We start from the raw sequence: 20,605 nt of genomic DNA, 5'->3' as shown, positions 1-20,605 counted from the left end.
ACATATTAGTTTTACTATCCCCTGATTTCAAATTTAAAGTGAATTTCTACGAACTGTAGTTTTTTGTACTGACTTAGCTAGTTTATATCGTATACACATTCTTATTTATAATGGCGAATCATGATAACGTTTGATTTACCCACCAAGAAGCACCACTCGGACCTTTTGGGCATACGCAAGTTCTTCCACTAATGATTCCAAAAAACGCTGCCTGTCTACTGGTCTCGGAACTGTTTGATGAAACAGTGTATAAGCATTCAGCGCCATTCGAAATACTTTGTTGAGTACCATTTTTTCCACACCTGCAACTCAAGTAATCCATTATCCAACTATGTCTTTTTATATCTGATTACTAGTAACAATGTCGAAATAGCTCAATAGGAAAAAAGTTTTGCATTAAATTATGATATCCTTGTTTTCTTATCATTTTTATTATTATTATTATATTATAACTGTTATTATTATTATTATTATTATTATTATTATTATTATTATTATTATTATTATTATTATTATTATTATTATTACGAAGAGATTGCTGTGTGCGTATTTGTGCTTTATAAGTGCCTAAATGACGTCGTACAGTTTATAAAATTATTTATATTGATATGTAGCATAACATGTAGTTTATATATATGTTTAAAGGTACTTAAAAGCAAGACAAAAAATAGTAATGACGAAAAACGCGGGAAACGAAAAACGCGGGAAACGGAATGACGTCGCGTGCGTCTTGGAGCGGTTCAGCACGGGCGGATATGACGTAAGGGACAATAAACAACTTATATACAGTGACGTTTTCCATGGTAATTGTTGCCGTTTATATAATATTTGCAACTTTAATGACCCACCCAAAATAGGCACATAATAGGCCCGCGGCACTCAACGTAGTATATAAAAATAGGCCCTTGGCACAGAGATGGTTAAAATGCATATTGAATACCATCGCATTACGTGTTCGTTAAAAAATGTATATTGTATGGCTAAAAGCGTTACTAACGCTTTAAGAATTATAAATTTTCGGCATAAGACATCATTTTTTAACGTAAACAAGAAAAGTGTAAATATATCTTCTGCCAGAAGTCTTTTAGTACCGTTGATCGGATATTAACGCAAGCATTGGTTCATTCCAGTACAAAAAAATGTCAAAACGGCCAATCTGCGAGAGTGAAGCTTTAAAATATAATATAATATATATATATATATATATATATATATATATATATATATATATATATCTACTACAGATATTAAGGTGACCATATATATATTAATCTAGGCATTATGGGGACCGCTGGATTAAGGCGACAAAAAATGGTCTCCTTAATATTTTCAGTCCAGATTTGATGTATCAAATGTCAATAAAAATGTCCATTGATAGTAAGTTGATAAGCTTGAATGTTTATTTACGAGATCATTTCATTGTTTTAAATCTTATTATCTTTTAATATCAAAAAAAATATTCTTAAACTTTTGTGTGTGTATATTTGTGTATCCATAAAAATAGCTATTAAGGCGACCAGGGAAAAAATCATAATTTTGGTCAAAAATAGCTATATACTAAGCATTTTTTATTTGTTTTACTTTATTTAAAGCCTATTGTATATTATCCCGAAGTTTCATTCCATAAAAAACAGAAATAAGGAAATTCGATATTTCGTGTACCATCAGCATCCAAATTTTCAAGTATACAGAAATTTAACTTTCCGGAATATAACGGAAATTTTCGGGTATCTCCGTGGTACCATCTCCGTGCAATTATGCAGTATGGCGTTCATCTCTTACGGAGAGAGAATGGTAACTTGGTAAGTGTTTAATATACATATTCAACGTTTTTTTCGTTTATTTTTATGACTTTTGTACAGTAGTATAAATCGTCCACCCTTTGGATGAAAAGCAAATGATTTATCCGGATTTTGTTCATCCGAAACTAAATCACTAGTATCAACATCCGGTGTAATTTTTGCTTGTATTTTGGAGAAACTCGATTGATTTCTAGCAAACTTGGTTTACCACTACATCGTCGCTTATTATTATTTGGTATGTTCCAATCTAAAAAGGGATTTGCTCCCTTAACATCTCAGATTTTAATAAATAAAAGACGAAATGATACAAATGCCTTACATTATTTCATTCAGTAAAGAGCATGCAATGGCATAGTGGTTGGATTAGATAATCTGACAGCGGTGCTGGACGTCAGGAGTTCAAATATTGTTGTGAGTTCAATGTACCAAAAGAATACCTTTGGAATACACAAATATCTATAAAAATGGCAGAGCGAATTGCCCATATTGTAGTAATGTCTTAGATCCAGCTTGGATAACTTGGACACAGTAAGCGGTTCACACCAAGGGAAATTCTCAGATTAAACAGCGCTTATGAACTTGAACATTACATTTTTCATTGAGACAAAGAAAAAACACTATTGCTGATCTTCTGAAAACAAATCTTGGATTTATACTAATCACCACCAAAAATTTAATTTTAATCACACAATGTAAACAACTGCGCCACAGATCTTATCTGTATGTTTAGGGTTTTTAAAATTTAGCAGTTAAATATAGATTAGCATACTGGTAGGTCTGGTTGGTCTGTTGCTTTAGATGCTAAGTAAACATAATGTCAGTGATTTCATCACTATTTCTATTAAAATATCAGTTTTCTTCTTCAGAGCTTCTCACATTTGCACCATTTTTTTACCATTTGAATCATAAAAAGATAACAAACAAACACGGATGGAACATTTGAAAATACAATTCAGTTGGTTTCTATTTTCATGCTCATTTTTGCTTAATATTATTCTGCTTGAATGTGATTTATGTTGCTTAAATTTGAACTTAACTCTTTGTGAATATTTAAGGAATGTAAGGGGTCAGATTTCAGATTGCTCATTATTTCTGGAACACTAAATACTTTATTTGATTGTGTACACTGCACTTTCTTGTTAAGCATTCATCCAAATCATTTGGGTAAATATTGGCAGAAAAACTGCTTTTAGATTTATACTGGTCATCAAAACCGGCACTGACAAAACATAAGATGTGTTTAATTAATGTGCGGGAAAGAGGTTTAAAGGTGTCCGCCCACAACAAAATGCTTGCGGGTCATAGAACTCCTTCAATTAGTTCTTGAAAAAAAATGATTCTCTCAGGTAGCGTTTGATTATGTGTACATTGTATCCTTGTATGTATTTTCAAGTGTACACATGATTTATATAAGGTTTGTACAATTTTAGTTTTATTTAAATTTTAAAATTTTGACATTTTTTTTAAGATTTGCCTGCCCCTGTCTAAACACTTAAATTCTTGGTCTTTGGACTATTGTCTGCAACTTCAAAACACACTTTTTGGAACAGGACACATTTTTCTGATATTTTATCCAGTTTGACTGCAATATAAGTTGTATTTATCAATCAAGTAAAAAATGACATTTATTTTTCCATAATTACCTGGTAGTTATTTGTTAATTTGTTTTAATTCATGGATAGGTTTATTGCGAGTGTCATGGAAAGCTGGAACTTTTCAGTACACAACATGCAAACTGAGAATGAACTGTGTGTGCCGGCTTTGTGAACAAAAACGCAAGGCGGCTATGGTAAGTTGCGTCAAGATATATCCTTGGGACCCCCCCCCCCCCCTGGACACGCAATACAATTCGTGTTTCGCTGATCTGTTGGCTGGGATCAGATCATCCATTTGGGGATTTAGATATGTTACCCCAGCCAACAGGCTGCATGTTTAATTTAACTCAATACTAAGCTTTGTTTTAGTGCGAACATCAACATGTTTATCTAATTGCAGTTGCTGCTTGGGACAATAAAGTTAAGTCAGCAACCGTCTACCAGACTGCAAGATTCATCTCTTCCAAAGGATGTCGTACCTTTCTAGGTGGGTGTGCATTGATTGATTGATTGATTGATTGTGAGTTTGTGTAAATGAATAACTGTGAAACCATAACCAAATGTTGGGCTGTAAAGGTGTGTATGTGCATGTTTCACATATTCTCCATCCTTTTGGCATACTGGACCGTCATCAGACACTCTGCCATGAATGTTAGAGAGTTTAAAGCTATTTCTTATTTTCCTGTGTAACTATATTGATGTTAGATTAAATTTACGCCGCCGTGTTACTGAGTAACAATTTGAAATTGGGCCAAAATCATCAAGCTAGAGCTTTGCATAATCTTTTTCAAACTTCTGCAAGATTTCTGCCCTTGACAATATTTGCTCGCAGCCCCCCTTAAAGTTGCACTTCGTTCAGTATTTGAAAGCTTATGGATACACTTTTTTGTTAATTTGAGATCTTAATGTGGCTACTTCTAAGTAAATAGATGCTCAAAGTAACTGGATGCTCTGGGTGTTCACTGGGTGACAAAGGCTACACAGTATTGGTTGTTTCTTTTTTCTGAAAAGATGTTTCTAGTGAATTGCCCAGTTGCAGTGGTTTTGACGCCACAGAACCAGCATAGCTCCATGACAGATATATATGTTTTCGTCATTGATGTCAGTACTGCTGTATTGGAGGCCTCACAATTTCTGTGTGGAAATGTCATCTGATACACTCATAACGGCGTATTTCTAGCATAGCTTTCATAAGTGCATGGCCATTCTATGTCATTTTCAGATACACTGTGTTTTGTGTGGATAAGAAATGCAGAGTGGTACCACCAATCACCTAAGCCACCATTCCCCTAACAGACAATAGGCTCATGGGGACAGTTCCTGCAATTTACAGTAAAGTTCTCAATTGTAGCCCTACGAACTTAAGGTAAGCGATAAATCTGGATTTCAAGATATCTCTGTACTCACTGTAAGTTTATACTTCATTTGAACAAAACATAGGGCCGAATTCAGAACAATCACTCTCACTCACACTCAATGAGTTAATCCTCTGTAATCACATAACGGTCGAGATATTTTCGAGTGAAAGGTATATCCGTATTCACAGGTGTGAGTGAGACTCAAGTGTTTTGCGTGAGTGGGACATTTGTGAGTGCTCGGCTAGGCCACATGAACCGCCCTCGAGGATTGGTTGTGAATAGGAATTGAATGAGTGTATGTGAAAAAAGTACATGGCAAGTAGAAAAGATGAAATATATCAAATATTTGGAACAAATAAGGGACATGCTCGTTCCCAGACAATATTTAAGAGACCGGGATAATCCATTGAAGTACATGTTCATTCAATAATGTGGCCATCTATAAACAAAACAAATTCAAAAGGATGCGCCTATCATATATTTGTTTTGTCTCGCAATGATCTTGAACCCCCAGCAATGTTGATGTTTGCAATTCATCAATGGCTGCAAAGACAGGCAGCTAAAGGTACGTGAAGTTAGCATTCTAGCGGCATGAAGTTAGCGGCCTAGCGGCGTGAGGTTGACGGACTAGCGGCCTAAATTTGTTATCTATTTCAAGGTTCAATGGTTTAAATGGAAAATAAGATAAATCAATGTTTTTAGTCGTACATTAGCGGCCTTAAATTGTTTTCTACTTCAGCGCATTTTTATATGAGTTTTCTTCTAAAACAATGCTAAAATAATTGTTTTCCTATGCAAAATACATCACGCTTGAGCGGTCTTGCGGCGTGAACTTGGCGGCCTGGTGGCCTAGCGGCCTAAAAATCCCCAAAACTCATCCAGCAGCCCATGAAAAGGGGGAAATGCTGATATTCACTAAAGGATGTTGATTTATGAAAAGGACATTTAATTTATCATTGTTTTAGAAAAGAACGCATATAAAATGCTTTGGAATAGAAAACAATTTTAGGCCGCTAGTCACATGAGGCGGCTAGGCCGCCAGGCCGCTAACTTGACGCCGCTAGGCCATTTCATAGCGTGGTAAGGGAATCGATATGTATTTTCCAGCCTACATTCAGCTGGATTATTATTACTATTATTGCTATTACTATTATTATTATTATTATTATTATTATTATTATTATTATTATTATGATTATTATTATTATTATTATTTTCATCATCATCAGCAGCAGCACCACCAACACCAGCAGCAGCACCACCAACACCAACACCACCATATCATCATCAACATCATCATTATTATTATTATTATCGTCATCTTCATCCATTTTCCCCTACATTTCTTGAGTTGTTTTTCACTCCGAGGTGTTATTTCCCCATAAGAAGTAGATTCATTCGCTAATTCTATCCATCTGCTATTTTTTCAACTTCCATTTTTTCAACTTCCATATATTATTTTCAAACGCCCAAGACCGCTTTATGTAGAATACAAAAACAAGATTATATATGAATACATATTAAGTGATATAATGGAAAACGGCTACATATTTAAAACAGCAACAACAATGACAACAAAAAACATGCATTTAAACGTATTTTGCAACAGTTATTTACAACCCAAAACGTTTATTTTTATTAGCCAATTGTTTTAAAATGAAAATATCAGTTTTAGAATAACACTTATTATCATTTGTTTGTTGCCATAACTAACAATAAGGTACTCAAATCTCAAATAAACATATGTTTACAATGTATAATGTAAACATCACCATAGTCAAACAGATAATCCGATATGATCATGTAAACATACGTGTATAATTATATACTGTATTGCTCACTTGATGAAGTGGAGTGTTAGCGAGGCGTGTGAATACGAACAGATCACTTGAGTGTCACTGCCCATATTCCACTCAAGTGATCATTTGAGTGTCCCTTACGGGAATGTGGTTGGAGTGTGAGTGAGAGTGGATGTTCTGAATTCGGCCCTTACAATTTCAGCATCAAAATCCAGGTTTAGATCCCAGACCGAACTTTGTCTCCTTCATTAAACTTAATTTCAGATGTTCTATAAGCCACATACATGTTCACTACTTATGACGGATAAGAACTTTCGCAAATTGATTATAAATGCGTTTTCCCAGATTTACACCCTCCTCTTGCAGATACTGCCGATGGTGAAGCTTGGGTGCACCGGGCCGGTTTTCCAGCCGTGTGGAATCTCCAGCTGAACTGGGGCCGGGAATTATATAAGACTCCTTAGCAGCATGGTGAGCTTTTGCGTATTTATTTCCAGGCTTATATACCCGGCCAGACTTCTGCGTATAATCTTTCCTGTCGTCATTTTTTTAAATAACGTATCTCAAGTCTTTCAATGAAATCACAACTGTGACACCTTTGGAGACTAGATTTTAATTAAGGAACCATTATGTGTAGAAAGCCTTTTGGGTGATTTAAAATCAAATTAGTAAACAGGATTCTCATGGTTCATGGTTTATAATTGGTCTTGTGGACCTTTCATTCTTTACTTTGGTAACAGCCGCTTAAGTATGTAAGAAGGGGGGGGGGTACAGATGTGATAGTAAACAGTGTTTAATAAGGTATATTTGTTTTTATTTTATCACCAGTTTGAAGGTAATGATTTTGTTAAATCAGGGTTAAGTAACAAGTTTAACACAAACACTGTAACATGTTCTTTATTTCAAATAAATCTATAAATTATCTCTGGAGAATTTAGTCTGATCTCCATTTCTCAGAAAATGTAGCTGTCTAAGTGCCTATTCCATCAATGAGTATCACTGTCTTTAAATTGCTGTTGCGGTACAGTTTAAATAGCAAAAGTTTTATGGCCCTGCTTGTTTGCAACTCCTCATTCATTTTTGTACAGCGAGAAAAGTAAGGGAATTCTAGAGATTTACTAGAATTATGGATTGTTTTTCTTGAGTTACACAGTACATAAGGAGGAATAAGTGTGTACACAACTCCTCATTTTATTCCTGTTTATTATTTATATATGTAACATAGATGTGTACAAGACTTAGAAACATGACATAAAAGAGCTCACTTTGATAAATTTTCTCAAAAAAAGATATCTTTACTGTTAAAGTAAGAACTTTTACTGCATAGTAAGTAATGTCTTCTGCTCATCTTTATGACATCATTACATGGAATGGAAACTTCTCAAGATACATTTCCACATGGGGCAGCTCATTTATATATATTGCTGATGGATTGTTTAGAAAGGGACAGTTTTAATTGGACAAAATGTTTTAATCGCCATTTTACAGAGTGCCAGCCAGTCATTGCTGTTCTTGCATTGCTGAGGAGGACAGTCCTGCCAACATAACAGTTTGTTCAATAACAGGTAAAAAACTGGTCTCACTTTACATTTTCAACCACTGCCAGATAATATAATCTTATATAATGATAACTCCTTCTTCACAACTGGTGTTAAATATATAATGATTAAACAAACAGTAAAATGAAAATTATGCTCTTTAAACTCAGAACCATTATTGACTTGTCAGATGCTACTGGTAAATGAACTGGTCTTGATGTCCTTTTCTTGAGATAATAACTATTTGCATATTACCCCGGTACTACTATTGTACATTCAATAGAAAATCGTCTTGTTTGTATTGTTAAATGGCTTTATAATGTTCTCCACTTCCTGATTCTTGAAAATTACGTGAACAAATGACAATCCTACTACCATTTAAAGTTTGATTAAATTTCGGACAAATGTGTTTGTTTTAATTTGCCTTCTGCTTAAGGTAAGGGTATATATACTGGGCAAGAAGTGCTGAATTTCATCGTGAATGACAGTGATTATCCATAGTTTGAATTTGGTTCGGACATGTTTGACGGGAATTCAAAGAATTCATCATTTACATTGGTTCATTCTAAGATAAAAAATATAACCGTTTTCAAAATGTTTAATCTGTGAGAGTGCAGCTTTAATAGACCTGTAAAGACTTGTCGATGTGAAACTAAACTCTCAATCAAACTTTGGTAAAAGATCAAATGCGGGGCTCCGTGTGCGGCATAGACTGTGTTAATTTTTATTTAATATGATGAAGAGCTAGTTAAGTTATTTTTGTTAAAAGTCTTCATTTGAAGCAAAATATGTTTCAATATCCTGTATGAATTTTCTTCACTGGATATTGATTTATAAAAAACATTGCTCCAGGGTGCGGAGCTATTTTTTGCTATATGTCTATATGGAAAAATCTTCTCCTCAGAAGTCAACTTTGTTCCCCAATGTGCAAGGCACAATCGGTGAAAATAATTTCAATAAAAGTCACTGATTATTATTATTGTTATTATTATTAATAATAAACTTTTACTATTTCAGGAGACAAACAGAAACACAGAGGTGCTATACATTCTGATGGAAAAACAAAAGCATCTCCCATCATTTTGGCGTGGCTCAGATCAAGAGGAGAATTTTAAGAAAGGTAATAACTGAGTGACTAAGAACATGCAAGTTGCACTGGTTAGAGTGTAAGACCCATCTGCCTTCATAAGAATTGATAATCATCACTGTATTAAATCAAGAAATTGAAACGTAAGTGTCTTGTCTTTTGCAGTGTTTTTGAAATATAATATAATTTAAAAAAAAACTAAATTATTATTTAATATGATTGTGAATGTGTGATGTTTTCTTCTGATCATTCACTCTCAAAAACCAGATACTAAAAACATATTTGTAGATTTTTTTGTTTTACTTGTAAATATAGTTTTAAGGTTGTATTTTAGGCAAAGCCTTTTATTCTGCTCAATACAAACTTAAATATTGTAAGAGTTATGGCCCTTTGTAATTTTTTAAACAAATACATTTTTTATGTTTTTGTAAGCCCATTATTAAGGGACTTTTAATATTTTGACCAGCTGCATAATAAAGTCAGACCAAAAGTGTTCAGTAAGTGTCCAAACAATAACTAAGTTAGAATCCTTTCTCAAATCAAGTGAGCGATATAGGGCCATCTCTGTGTTTGTCTGACTAATAAACAGTAATCAATCTTTGAGTTAAATTGACAAATATTGTTGTAGAATGTTTTGTGAAGACATACAATTGGATTACTTTTGTGTCAATAGGATTAAGGTTTCTGCACATAAAAATTATTTAGAATTGCATTTGGGTCAGTCGGTTCACGTTCAATATTACTTGCAGTATAAGTGGAAGCAGTGACTTAAAATTAATTACCAAACAGTTTCTGCTCAATTGCTTTGAGTTAACATACGAGTTATGAAACTTGGAATACTAGTTCTTGGTGGCATAAATGAAAGACCTTGTTTTGTCACATTGACTTGTAATCAAGCACTAACTTCCTCTAAATTCTCTTCAGGTGATGGTTGGGCACACACAAGAAGACATAGATCACAGGTGTCTAGCCATATGAGTAGATAGGAGTGTCACACTCTGCCAAACTTACTTCATCAGACGAGCAGAAAGCTTCTCAAGATCCCGCACTGCACACTAAAACATAGTCTTTGACTACAACAAGGTGATGAAAGTACAGAGGTCCAATTGAAATCAATTCTGTGCTGCTGTCATTTCTTCATTCTGGAAGTCGATGGACATGATTTATTATGGCATCAAGTGTGCAGTTTGCCGACTATCAGCAGTCTTGTTCACCAGCTGTGCAACTTGAGCTGGTAGCTTTATTGCTTAAAGCCACTGCATAAGAGGGGGAAGGTGCAGGCTCATCAAAAAGTCTCAAAAGTTGAAACTAGGAAAAGAAGTTTATCAAGAGTGTGAATCTATTTTGAAAACAATCGTTACAATGATTTGGTTTCCTTTGAAACTTCATACATACTATGAATTGAGATGCTTAAATAAAAAACCGCTATTCAAATATCAGGAAACTGCCTTTTTCATACTAAAGGGTAAATGATGTCGCCATTTCCTGTATGTATTTAAATAAGATATGTCTCCACAATTAATATTTTTAGGGAATTTTTCTCAACCTAATGAATGAGATTAAATTGTACAGCGTTATATGAGGTTAATATGTTTTCTCATTCTTTAAAATTGGTGAAAAATTTTCAGAAGATAATTAGACCAGTATCCATTACTGCAATCATACAATCAAATATACAGGGACAAGCCCACTGGGCATATAATATAATTAAACCCTGTTTAGGGGCACAAGGCAAACAGAGTTACTTTCAAACAATAAAGCTGCACTCTCACACTTTGGATGTTTTGACAACTTTTTCATTTTATGTCTTGGATTGGAACCATCCAATTTTTGCGAACAATTAAATCCCAGATTTTTCTATTTAAGTTAAAACATTGATATTTTTATGCACTTTTCTTAAACCGTTAGTAACATTAATTTTCGAACGGAAATATGAAATCTGCGATCTGATCTTTTGTCAGCAATCTTTTATCATTGGTTTGCAGATAAATACGCAAAAACTTGCTCATTCGAACACAAAAAAAGTTGTGGAAATGGTATATCTGTGAGGCTGCAGCTCTAAATGTTTAATTGCTTGATTTTACTACTGTATTAGAAATTACAGGGATTGGGGTATATTTTTAGTGTTTTTATTGCTTGTTTTTGATTCATACAGTCATACTTTATACTTCAGGGCACAACTTACAAATAAACAAAACTGGAAAATGGTCATATCAAAAGGTCAAAGATAATGCAAGTTGAACAATCATATTGTTCATGGCTTGTATTTTTGGTATATTTTGTTGCATATGCTATAGAAAAGTTGAAAGTTAAAAATAAATTCATAGTTGAAATGATGGCTTTGAATGATATTGTCAGATGAGAAACGGCACTATTAAGAAATAGGTATAATGGTACTTTATTTATTTTAATCAATTTTAGATATTATGAAAATTATTATCTTATTTTGTACATGAGACCTTTTAAACAGTTATTGACAATATAACAATTTGTATATGAAGCTTTAGATCAAAACTTAAAGCTGCACTTTCACAGATTGTCAGTTTAGACACAAAATTGTCTCAAAATCGGCTGATTTGGTTATCATTCCTTTAATTCAGTCATATTAGATAATTCACAATAGAACCAATCAAAAATGTTTGGTAAAACTGCCGAAAAAGTAATTTACATTAAATTGTTTGTATGCTTTTAGTCATTGTTTGTAATGCTTTTAGTCATAAAACATCATTTTTTTAACATAAATATGATGAACTGCAATCTGATCTTTTTTCAGCAGTCTTATATCACTTAAAATTGGGTCTAGACATTTCTGCAAAAAATACTCCATTTATTGACAAACAATAAAAGAGTACCGGTAGTCAAAACGATCATTCGGTGAGATTGCAGCTTTAAATACACCTTTTAAGACCGCCGTAAAATTCCAATGGTTTGCCTAAATCTTTAAAGCTAGCATACTGTTTAATTGACAACCATACTTATTGTTTAAAATATGTCATGATATCTTTGTACAATGTGTTTATATAATTCATTAAAGAAGTCAAAACAAATTTGTTTACCTCGTAATTTGTTATCTGTTATTTAAATAACTCAGACAAAAATGGGAACGTCAGTGCTAGTTCTTTTACTATTAACATCCCATGAAGTTTCTATTGGTGTAGCAGCAAGGAGGTGTTACATTAATTATGCATCATTTAAACCAAATTATACATTCATATGCACATCATACAGGCGTGTAGCCGCCTATACGTGAATACGCGGCTGAATCCACATGATTCTGACAAAAAAATCAACCAAAGTTGCAGTATGCGAACTTGACTACATGAATCTAAAACTGGTTATTTTCCAGTACTAAATAATGCACTAGATTGCACCATGGTTTTCAAATTTTCTGAGGGGGCACGCCCCTGAACCCCCCAGCACATGAATTCACATGAATAGAGGGGTAGCTACGCCCCTGACATAATTGAAACCACAGTGTGGCTAAACAACACTTGTATGTTTATCATACGCAGTGATCTCCCATGGAAATGCAATCGTCAAAGAATCTGAAGGGGCTGTTTATATGGACTAGATTTGAAATGCACCAGTGTTTAAAAAAGTTGATTTCAGTCACGAAGGGAATCAACCATACCCCACACTTGTTGGAGTAAGATGAAATGTCCACTTTCCGCGAGAAAGAAAGTACATTGAAAATGGTCATTTGATTTAATTGACTTTATCTTTTTATAAATATGTTGCAATACATAAAATACGTTATTTGTTATAATTGTTTACCCATGTTGAATTTTATTTGGCAAATTTATAAGAGATTTAAATATTAAGAAACTCAGCCGCTAAAGAGCATATGATTATGACATACTTTTTTTTAAATCTTTCGAACATGAGTTTCTGAGTGAATATAAGCGAAGCGTTAAGTGTTTTGAAATTGCATCTTTTACTTGGATTTTATAGATTGTTATTACGAAATAAAGTATGGCGAATCAAACGAAGTGTTAAAGCCAAGCTATTGATGGCTGAAACCCTTCAATAAATGTTGATATGTGCTAAAATATAGTCTTTGAAGTCCAAAATTTTGACATGCGTTACTAACCCGATTCAACAAAAGGCTGTTGCACAATCAGTTGATTGACATAATCACGTGATAAACCAATAACTTCCATTAAGGTTAAAATATTCAACATCTTAGTATGAGTCCCTGTGGGCGAGTGGATAAGCGATCCGTTTTTTATTCTATGTGTTATCTGCACCCCCATGTGCTTGCTCCCAACTTGAACAAGATAAATTTTTAATACTTTAATCGGTTTTTTTAAAAATGCAATTGAAGTATAAAAGAAAATCAACCTGGTTACTATTATTTCTGCAATTTCAGTACCAAGGAGTAAAATAAATATACATGTAAGTGTTTTCAGATGCATTACGAGGAAAAATATGTTTGGTGCCAAAACATGAGAGAGTCTCTTTAAACGGAAAAGTTTTGGCAGTTACTCAGTCAGTCAGATGATGATAAATATAATGCATAGCATCATCGCTCTGGAGTACGAGAACGTTGTATACAGAGTATGTTTTTACTGAACATGCGTCTGTTTATTTTGATGCCATAAAAGGTTTAAACTGTTTAAAGGAACTATAACATTATGAAACAACAAATCTGATTACAGATATCAGTGGCAGATCCAGGAATTGACTTAAGAAGGGGTACGTGAAACTCATGGGCTTAATCTTTCCACATCCGCCCCTCCCTCAGAACAGAAATTGAATGGATTAAAATGTTGGACCGGGGTGGGGGTTAGACTCCCCTAATTTATAGTCCGAAAAAGTGCATTTTTATCTTAATATTGTATTTTTTCCCGATATTGACTGAGAACGTATTATAAACGGACGATTCAAAGGGGTGGGGGACGGCGCGCGCGCTGGGACCGACCCCACCCCTGAATCTGCAATTGAGTACATGGATTAAAACCGTCTCCGTAGCCTATTGGTTAAGGCGTTCTATACCCTTCATTCAATTGACTTAATACTTCACACAATTGTTCAGGACCATCAGCCAATGAGGTTACATAACTCCATAATACAAGTTATGGCCCCTGATTGACTTAGGTTAAAGTTTTAGGCAAGTAAAATTTAAGGGGAAGTTGGAATTTAATAAAAAAAAACTTCCATGGGTCACAATGAACCCAATGAACAATGTTCTTTAATCATGAGCTAACTGTTCAAGCGTCAACAGACACATTCCTGTGCAGATAAAACTTTTATTGTTTTTACAAGCACAAAACTTGTATTTAGAATTTACAGTTTCTATATAATTCAACTGAAAGTTCTATTTAACCATAATATATCAAATATTAAGTCACCATTCACTAGCGGATTGAGAATGGGGCGCAATCGGCGTGCGCTGCCTTTAAAATCGTCCAAGTTTACTTTTTGTGTCAATATATGAGAAGAAAATAAATACGCACATAATGCATCATTTCCGACTACAAATTGTTAAAAATTTCTTGATTGAGTAACCCTCAATCCTCCTGCAAACGCCCCTTAGTAACGCCTCCTTCTAACGACAATTCCTGGATCCGCCCCTGGCCATTATATTTTTTGTTGATCAAACGGTACACATACCAAGTGACTGAAGCTGAATTTCATTTAATGAATGAGATGGTCTGTAAAAGATTTCTGATGAATATCCTATGAAATTTGCAGTCCTCCCGTTTCGACCGGTCAATGTTTGTGGATTTATTACACACAATTATATAAAAATACTATTACAAAGTTGTCTCTTAAGGTTACGGGAGCCTTCACTGTCAAAAGTAAGATATATATAATTTGTCCCCCTAATGCCATAAAATATGGATGGTCCCCTTAATGCCTCAAAAATAATATTATATATACACTGGTCTCCATAAACCCTTCGACATATATACCGGTCCCCTTAAAACCTGCAACATACTTACAAATTATTAAGGAGACCGCAAATTACGTATATTTTTTGTTAATTAATTTAAGAAGCCTAAATCTTGTACACATAATAAATGATCATTTCAATACTAAATTATCAACAAAAAAGCAAAATAAAGTATAAAACAAAAAATATACAAATTGTCTCCTTAATGCCGTAAAATACATACGGTCTCCTTAATGCCCTAAGTAGATATATATATATATATATATATATATATATATATATATATATATATATATATATAAAGTTAAAATAACATAAATGAAATTAAAGCTTGAATTTATCAAGAATCAATCTTGATAAAAATAAAATAATTATACATTAAAACGGTATAGTCCAACATACTGCCTAAAATCATGTGTCTCTTCCTGAAATCGAGTGTCCCCTCCTGAAATCATCTGTCTCTTCCTGAAATCATTTGTCTCTTTCTGAAATAATGAGTCCCCTACTTAAGTCATGTGTCCCCTCCTGAAATCATGTGTCTCTTCCTAAAATAATGAGTCCCCTACTGAAATCATGTGTCCCCTCCTGAAATCATGTGCCTCTTCCTGAAATCTTAAGTCCCCTCCTGAACTCATGTGTCTCTTCCTGAAATCATGTGTCCCCTCCAGAAAGCATATGTCTCTTCTTGAAATCATGTGTCTCTTCGTGAAATCATGTGTCTCTTCCTGAAATCATGTGTCTCTTCCTGAAATCGTGTGTCCCCTCCAGAAAGCATATGTCTCTTCTTGAAATCATGTGTCTCTTCTTGAAATCATGTGTCTCTTCCTGAAATCATGTGTCCCCTCCAAAAAGCATATGTCTCTTCTTGAAATCATGTGTCTCTTCTTGAAATCATGTGTCTCTTCTTGAAATCATGTATCTCTTCCTGAAATCATGTGTCCCCTCCAGAAAGCATATGTCTCTTCTTGAAATCATGTGTCTCTTCTTGAAATCATGTGTCTCTTCCTGAAATCATGTGTCCCCTCCAGAAAGCATATGTCTCTTCTTGAAATCATGTGTCTCTTCTTGAAATCATGTGTCTCTTCTTGAAATCATGTGTCTCTTCCTGAAATCATGTGTCCCCTCCAGAAAGCATATGTCTCTTCTTGAAATCATATGTCTCTTCTTGAAATCATGTGTCTCTTCTTGAAATCATGTGTCTCTTCTTGAAATCCTGTGTCTCTTCCTGAAATCGTGTGCCCCTCATGTAATCATGTGTCCATTCCTGAAAGCATGTGTCTTCTCCTAAAATCATTTTACTATTCCTACAAAATCAAGTGTTCTTTCCTGAAATCATCTCCCATGTGTCCCTTTCTAAAATCAAATGTTTCTTCCTAAAAGCATTTGTTACTTTCAAAAACTATGACTTCCCTCCTGTCATAATGTATCCGTTCCTGAAATCATGTGTCCCCTCCTGGAATCATGTGTCCCCTCCTGAAATCATATGTCCTCTCTTGAAAGCATGTGTACCCTCCTGAAAGCATGTTTCCTCTACTGAAATCCTGTGTCCCCTCCTGTTATCATGAATTCACTCCTGAAATCACGTGTCCTTTCCTGAAATCATGTATTCCCTCCTGTAATCATGTGTCTCTTCCTGAAATCATGTGCCCCTCCTGAAATCATATGTCTATTCATGAATTCATGTGTCCCCTCCTGAAATCATTTGTCCCTTCCTGAAACCATGAGTTCCCTCCTAAAATCATCATGTGCCCTCTCCTGAAATCATGTGTCTCTTCCTGAAACCACGTGTCCCCTCCTGAAATCATCTGTCCATTCCTGATATCATAAGTTTCCTCCTGAAATCATGTATCCTCTCCTAAAAGTATGTGCCTCTTCCTGAAATCATGTGTCCCCTACTGAAATCATGTGTCTCTTCCCGAAATCATGTGTCTCCTCCTGAAATCATGTGTCCCTTCCTGAAATCATGTGTCCCCTCCTAAAGTCATTTTTCTTTGTCTGAAATCAAGTGTTCCATCCTGAAATCATGTCCCATGTGTCCCTTTCTAAAATCAAATGTTTCTTCCTAAAAGCATTTGTTACTTTTAGAAACTATGACTTCCCTCCTGTCATAATGCTTCCCTTACTCAAAGCATGTGTCCTATCCTGAAAGCATGTATCCCTTCCTGTAATTATGTGTCTGTTCCTGAAAGCAGGTATCTCTTCCTGAAAGCATCTGTCCCCTCCTGAAAGCAGGTGTCCCTTCCTGAAATCATGTGTCTCTTCCTGAAATCTTGTTTCTGTTTCTGAAATCATCTGTCTCTTCCTGAAATTATGTGTACGTTTCTGAAATCATGTGTCTCTTCCTGAAATCTTGTTTCTGTTTCTGAAATCATCTGTCCCTTCCTGAAATCATGTGTCCGTTTCTAAAATCATGTGGCTCTTCCTGAAATCATGTGTCCTTTCCTGAAATCATCTATCTTTTCCAGAAATTAATTGTCCCTTCCTGGAATTAGGTGTCCCTTCCTGAAATCATGTGTCTCTTCCTGAAATCAGTTGTCCCTTCCTGAAATCATGTGTCCCTTCATGTAATCAAGTGTCCCTTCCTGAAATCATGTGTCCCCTCCTAAAATCATTTGTCCCTTCCCGAAATCATGTGTCTCTACCTTGAACCATATGTCCTTTCCTGAAATAATATATCCGTTCCTGGAAGCAGGTGTCCCTTCCTGAAAGCATGTGCCCCTTCCTGAAAGCAAATATTTCCTCCTGAAATCAGGTGTCCTTCAATAAACTATAAGTCCCCTATTGAATAAGATATATCTTACTAAAAGCATCTGTCCATCCCTGAAATCAGGTCTCTCTACATGATATCACAGCCAGGTACCCGCGTATTATGTAGGTATCATTTCAAGTGAAGTTTTTCAGTGTACACAATTATATATAAGCATAAGACGTATCAAACATAATATTACAACTAAGCTTTTTGGATGTTAAAAATAATTATAAATTATAGAAACACTGGCCAGCTTCTGTTTTAGGTTGTTCGGTTAGCGCAGTGGTTAGCCTATGTTAGCCCTTCTCATCGGAGCGACCCGGGCTCGATTCCCAGCCTGGGTGCATGTGAGTTTGGCGTGTGGTCACTAATACGGACAAGTAGGCTTCCTCCGCGTAAGCCGGTTTCCCCCACAACACAAGACCAAACTCTCGTGTAACATCTCGCCAACGAGAATGATAAATATAATGTTGTAATATGTTAAAATTATATTAAGCTTGTGTACGGTTTCAGCTGAAGTAAATAAAAAAAAACATAATTGAAGTAACTATATTCAGTAAATGAATCGTTTCTTTGAGTTGTTCAATCACAAGAAGCTTTAATTAACTCTACATAATTTAACAATAAATTATCTATCTTCTGTAAAGGAATTGTTTCTTGTAAGTTGTTCAATTCCTTTTCGCTTTAAATAAACACTACACTTCTAAAAAAAGAATGATCTATCTTCAGTAAAGTTTCATTTTTAACAACACTATTATTCTAGACATATTATGTTTGTAACTGTCATATCGTGATGTTTGAGTTCTCACCATTTCACTCGTTTTGTTAAACAAAACTACCTGCGGAGTTCATACTGGACTGAGATGCACCTACCATTCAAGTGTATCAGCAGTCGCAGTCCAGCTGAAACTGACGACTTTATATGTGGGATGAAGGTCTCAATCTTACCGAGACTGTCCATGTAACACGTGAGATGTAAGTCCCAGTCCAAACGAGACTGTCAATGTAACACGTGAGATGTAAGTCCAAGTCCAACCGAGACTGTCAATGTAACAAGTGAAATGTAAGTCCCAGTCCAACGGAGACTGGCGATGTAACACGTGAGATGTAAGTCCCAGTCCAACGGAGTCAGGCGATGTAACACGTGAGATGTAAGTCTCAAGCTAACAGAAATTGTGATGAAAGTCTCATTCTTACCGAGACTGTCGATGTAACACGTGTGATTTAAGTCCCAATACAGCAGATTGTCGATGTTAATCGTTGGATGTAAGTCTCAAACAAACCGAGATTGTCGATGCTACACATGTGATGAAAACCTCAAACTAGCCGAGACTCTCGATATTAAACTTGGGCAATAAGTAACCGAGACTGTCCATGTACCACGTGTAATGTAAGTCTCAAACTTACCGAGACTGTCGATGCTACATATGTGATGAAAGTCTCAATCTAACCGAGACTGTCGATATAATACGTGTGATTTAAGTCCCAATCCAACGGAGAATGTCGATGTTAACCGTGGGATGTAATCATCAATCTAACCGAGATTGTCGATATTAAACGTGGGCAATAAGTCTTAAACTAGCCGAGAATGTCCATGTACCACGTGTGATGTAAGTCTCAAACTAACCGAAACTGTCGATGTTAACCGTGGGGTGTAAGTCTTTAACAAAACGAGACTGTCGATGTATCACGTGTGATGTACGTCTCAATAAAACCAATCTTACAATAATAAACGCGGGCAATATGTCTCAAACTAAACGAGATTTTCGATGCTACATGTGTGATTTAAGTCTCAATCTAACCGAGACTGTCGGTGTTAAACTTGGGCAATACGTCTCAAACTGACCGAGACTCTCGATGTAACACGTATGGTGTACGTCTCAATCTAACTGAGATTGGTGATGGTAAACTTGGGATGTAAGTCTCAATTTAACGGAGGCTGTCGATGTAACACGTTAGTTGTAGTTAGATAGTCTCAATCAAACCGGTCGGTCATATTATACTAGTATGTGAGATGTAGGTATCATTCTAATTGAGACTGTTCATGTTTAACCTGATATGAAAGTCTCATTCCAATTGAGACTGTTGATGGAAAATGTGAGATGTGCCAATCAAACCGAGACTGTCGATGTAATTAAAGATATTTAAGACTCAATTTAACCGTGACTGTCGATGTTACACGTGAGATGTCAGTCTCAATATTACCAAAACTTTCGATGTTATACGTGAGATGTAAGTGTCACTCTAACCTTGTCTGCCAATGTTTTACGTGAGATGTAAGTCTCAAACTAACCTTGTCTGCCGATGTTATACGTGAGATGTAAGTCTCAATCTAACCGACACTGTCGATGTTATACGTGAGATGTAAGTCTCAATCTTACCTTGTCTGCCGATGTTTTACGTGAGATGTAAATCTCAATCTAACCGAGATGTTACACGTGATATGTATGTTTTGCTTTTGGTTTGTGTTCTTGAGAATATGTCCATCAACATTAATTTCAGTATACGTTTAAAATCTAGTATGCATTTTTCAAAAGATGATTTTCTGATCGTTCACGTGAACCATATCTCCGACATTGAATAAAGAGATTGTTTTATTATTTTTTATTGCAATTCACCTGTGTATATTATGCAAGTAAATCATCATTATATTTAAATTGAAAGAGTCAATATGACGGTGTTATATATATATATATATATATATATATATATATATATATATATATATATATATATATATATATATATATATATATATATATATATATATATATACGAAAA

General features: G+C 34.9%; 1 long non-coding RNA gene across 2 annotated transcripts; it reads left to right on the top strand.

Moving 5' to 3' along the window:
* Positions 1 to 1,848: 1,848 nt before the first annotated feature.
* Positions 1,849 to 10,952, top strand: LOC128217928 (uncharacterized). 2 transcript variants are annotated; one of them, XR_008258295.1, is made up of 7 exons: positions 1,849 to 2,037; positions 3,798 to 3,884; positions 4,620 to 4,763; positions 6,921 to 7,025; positions 8,043 to 8,119; positions 9,110 to 9,212; positions 10,104 to 10,952. It is a non-coding gene; the product is annotated as an uncharacterized LOC128217928 (long non-coding RNA). The 2 variants fall into 2 exon arrangements; XR_008258296.1 differs by lacking the exon at positions 3,798 to 3,884.
* The last annotated feature ends 9,653 nt before the right edge of the window (positions 10,953 to 20,605 follow it).

Source organism: Mya arenaria, chromosome 14 (assembly GCF_026914265.1).
Source record: "Mya arenaria isolate MELC-2E11 chromosome 14, ASM2691426v1".
Taxonomy (NCBI): domain Eukaryota; kingdom Metazoa; phylum Mollusca; class Bivalvia; order Myida; family Myidae; genus Mya; species Mya arenaria.
The sequence above is the reverse complement of the archived record's forward strand: the minus strand, read 5'-3'. Positions and strand labels throughout refer to the sequence as shown.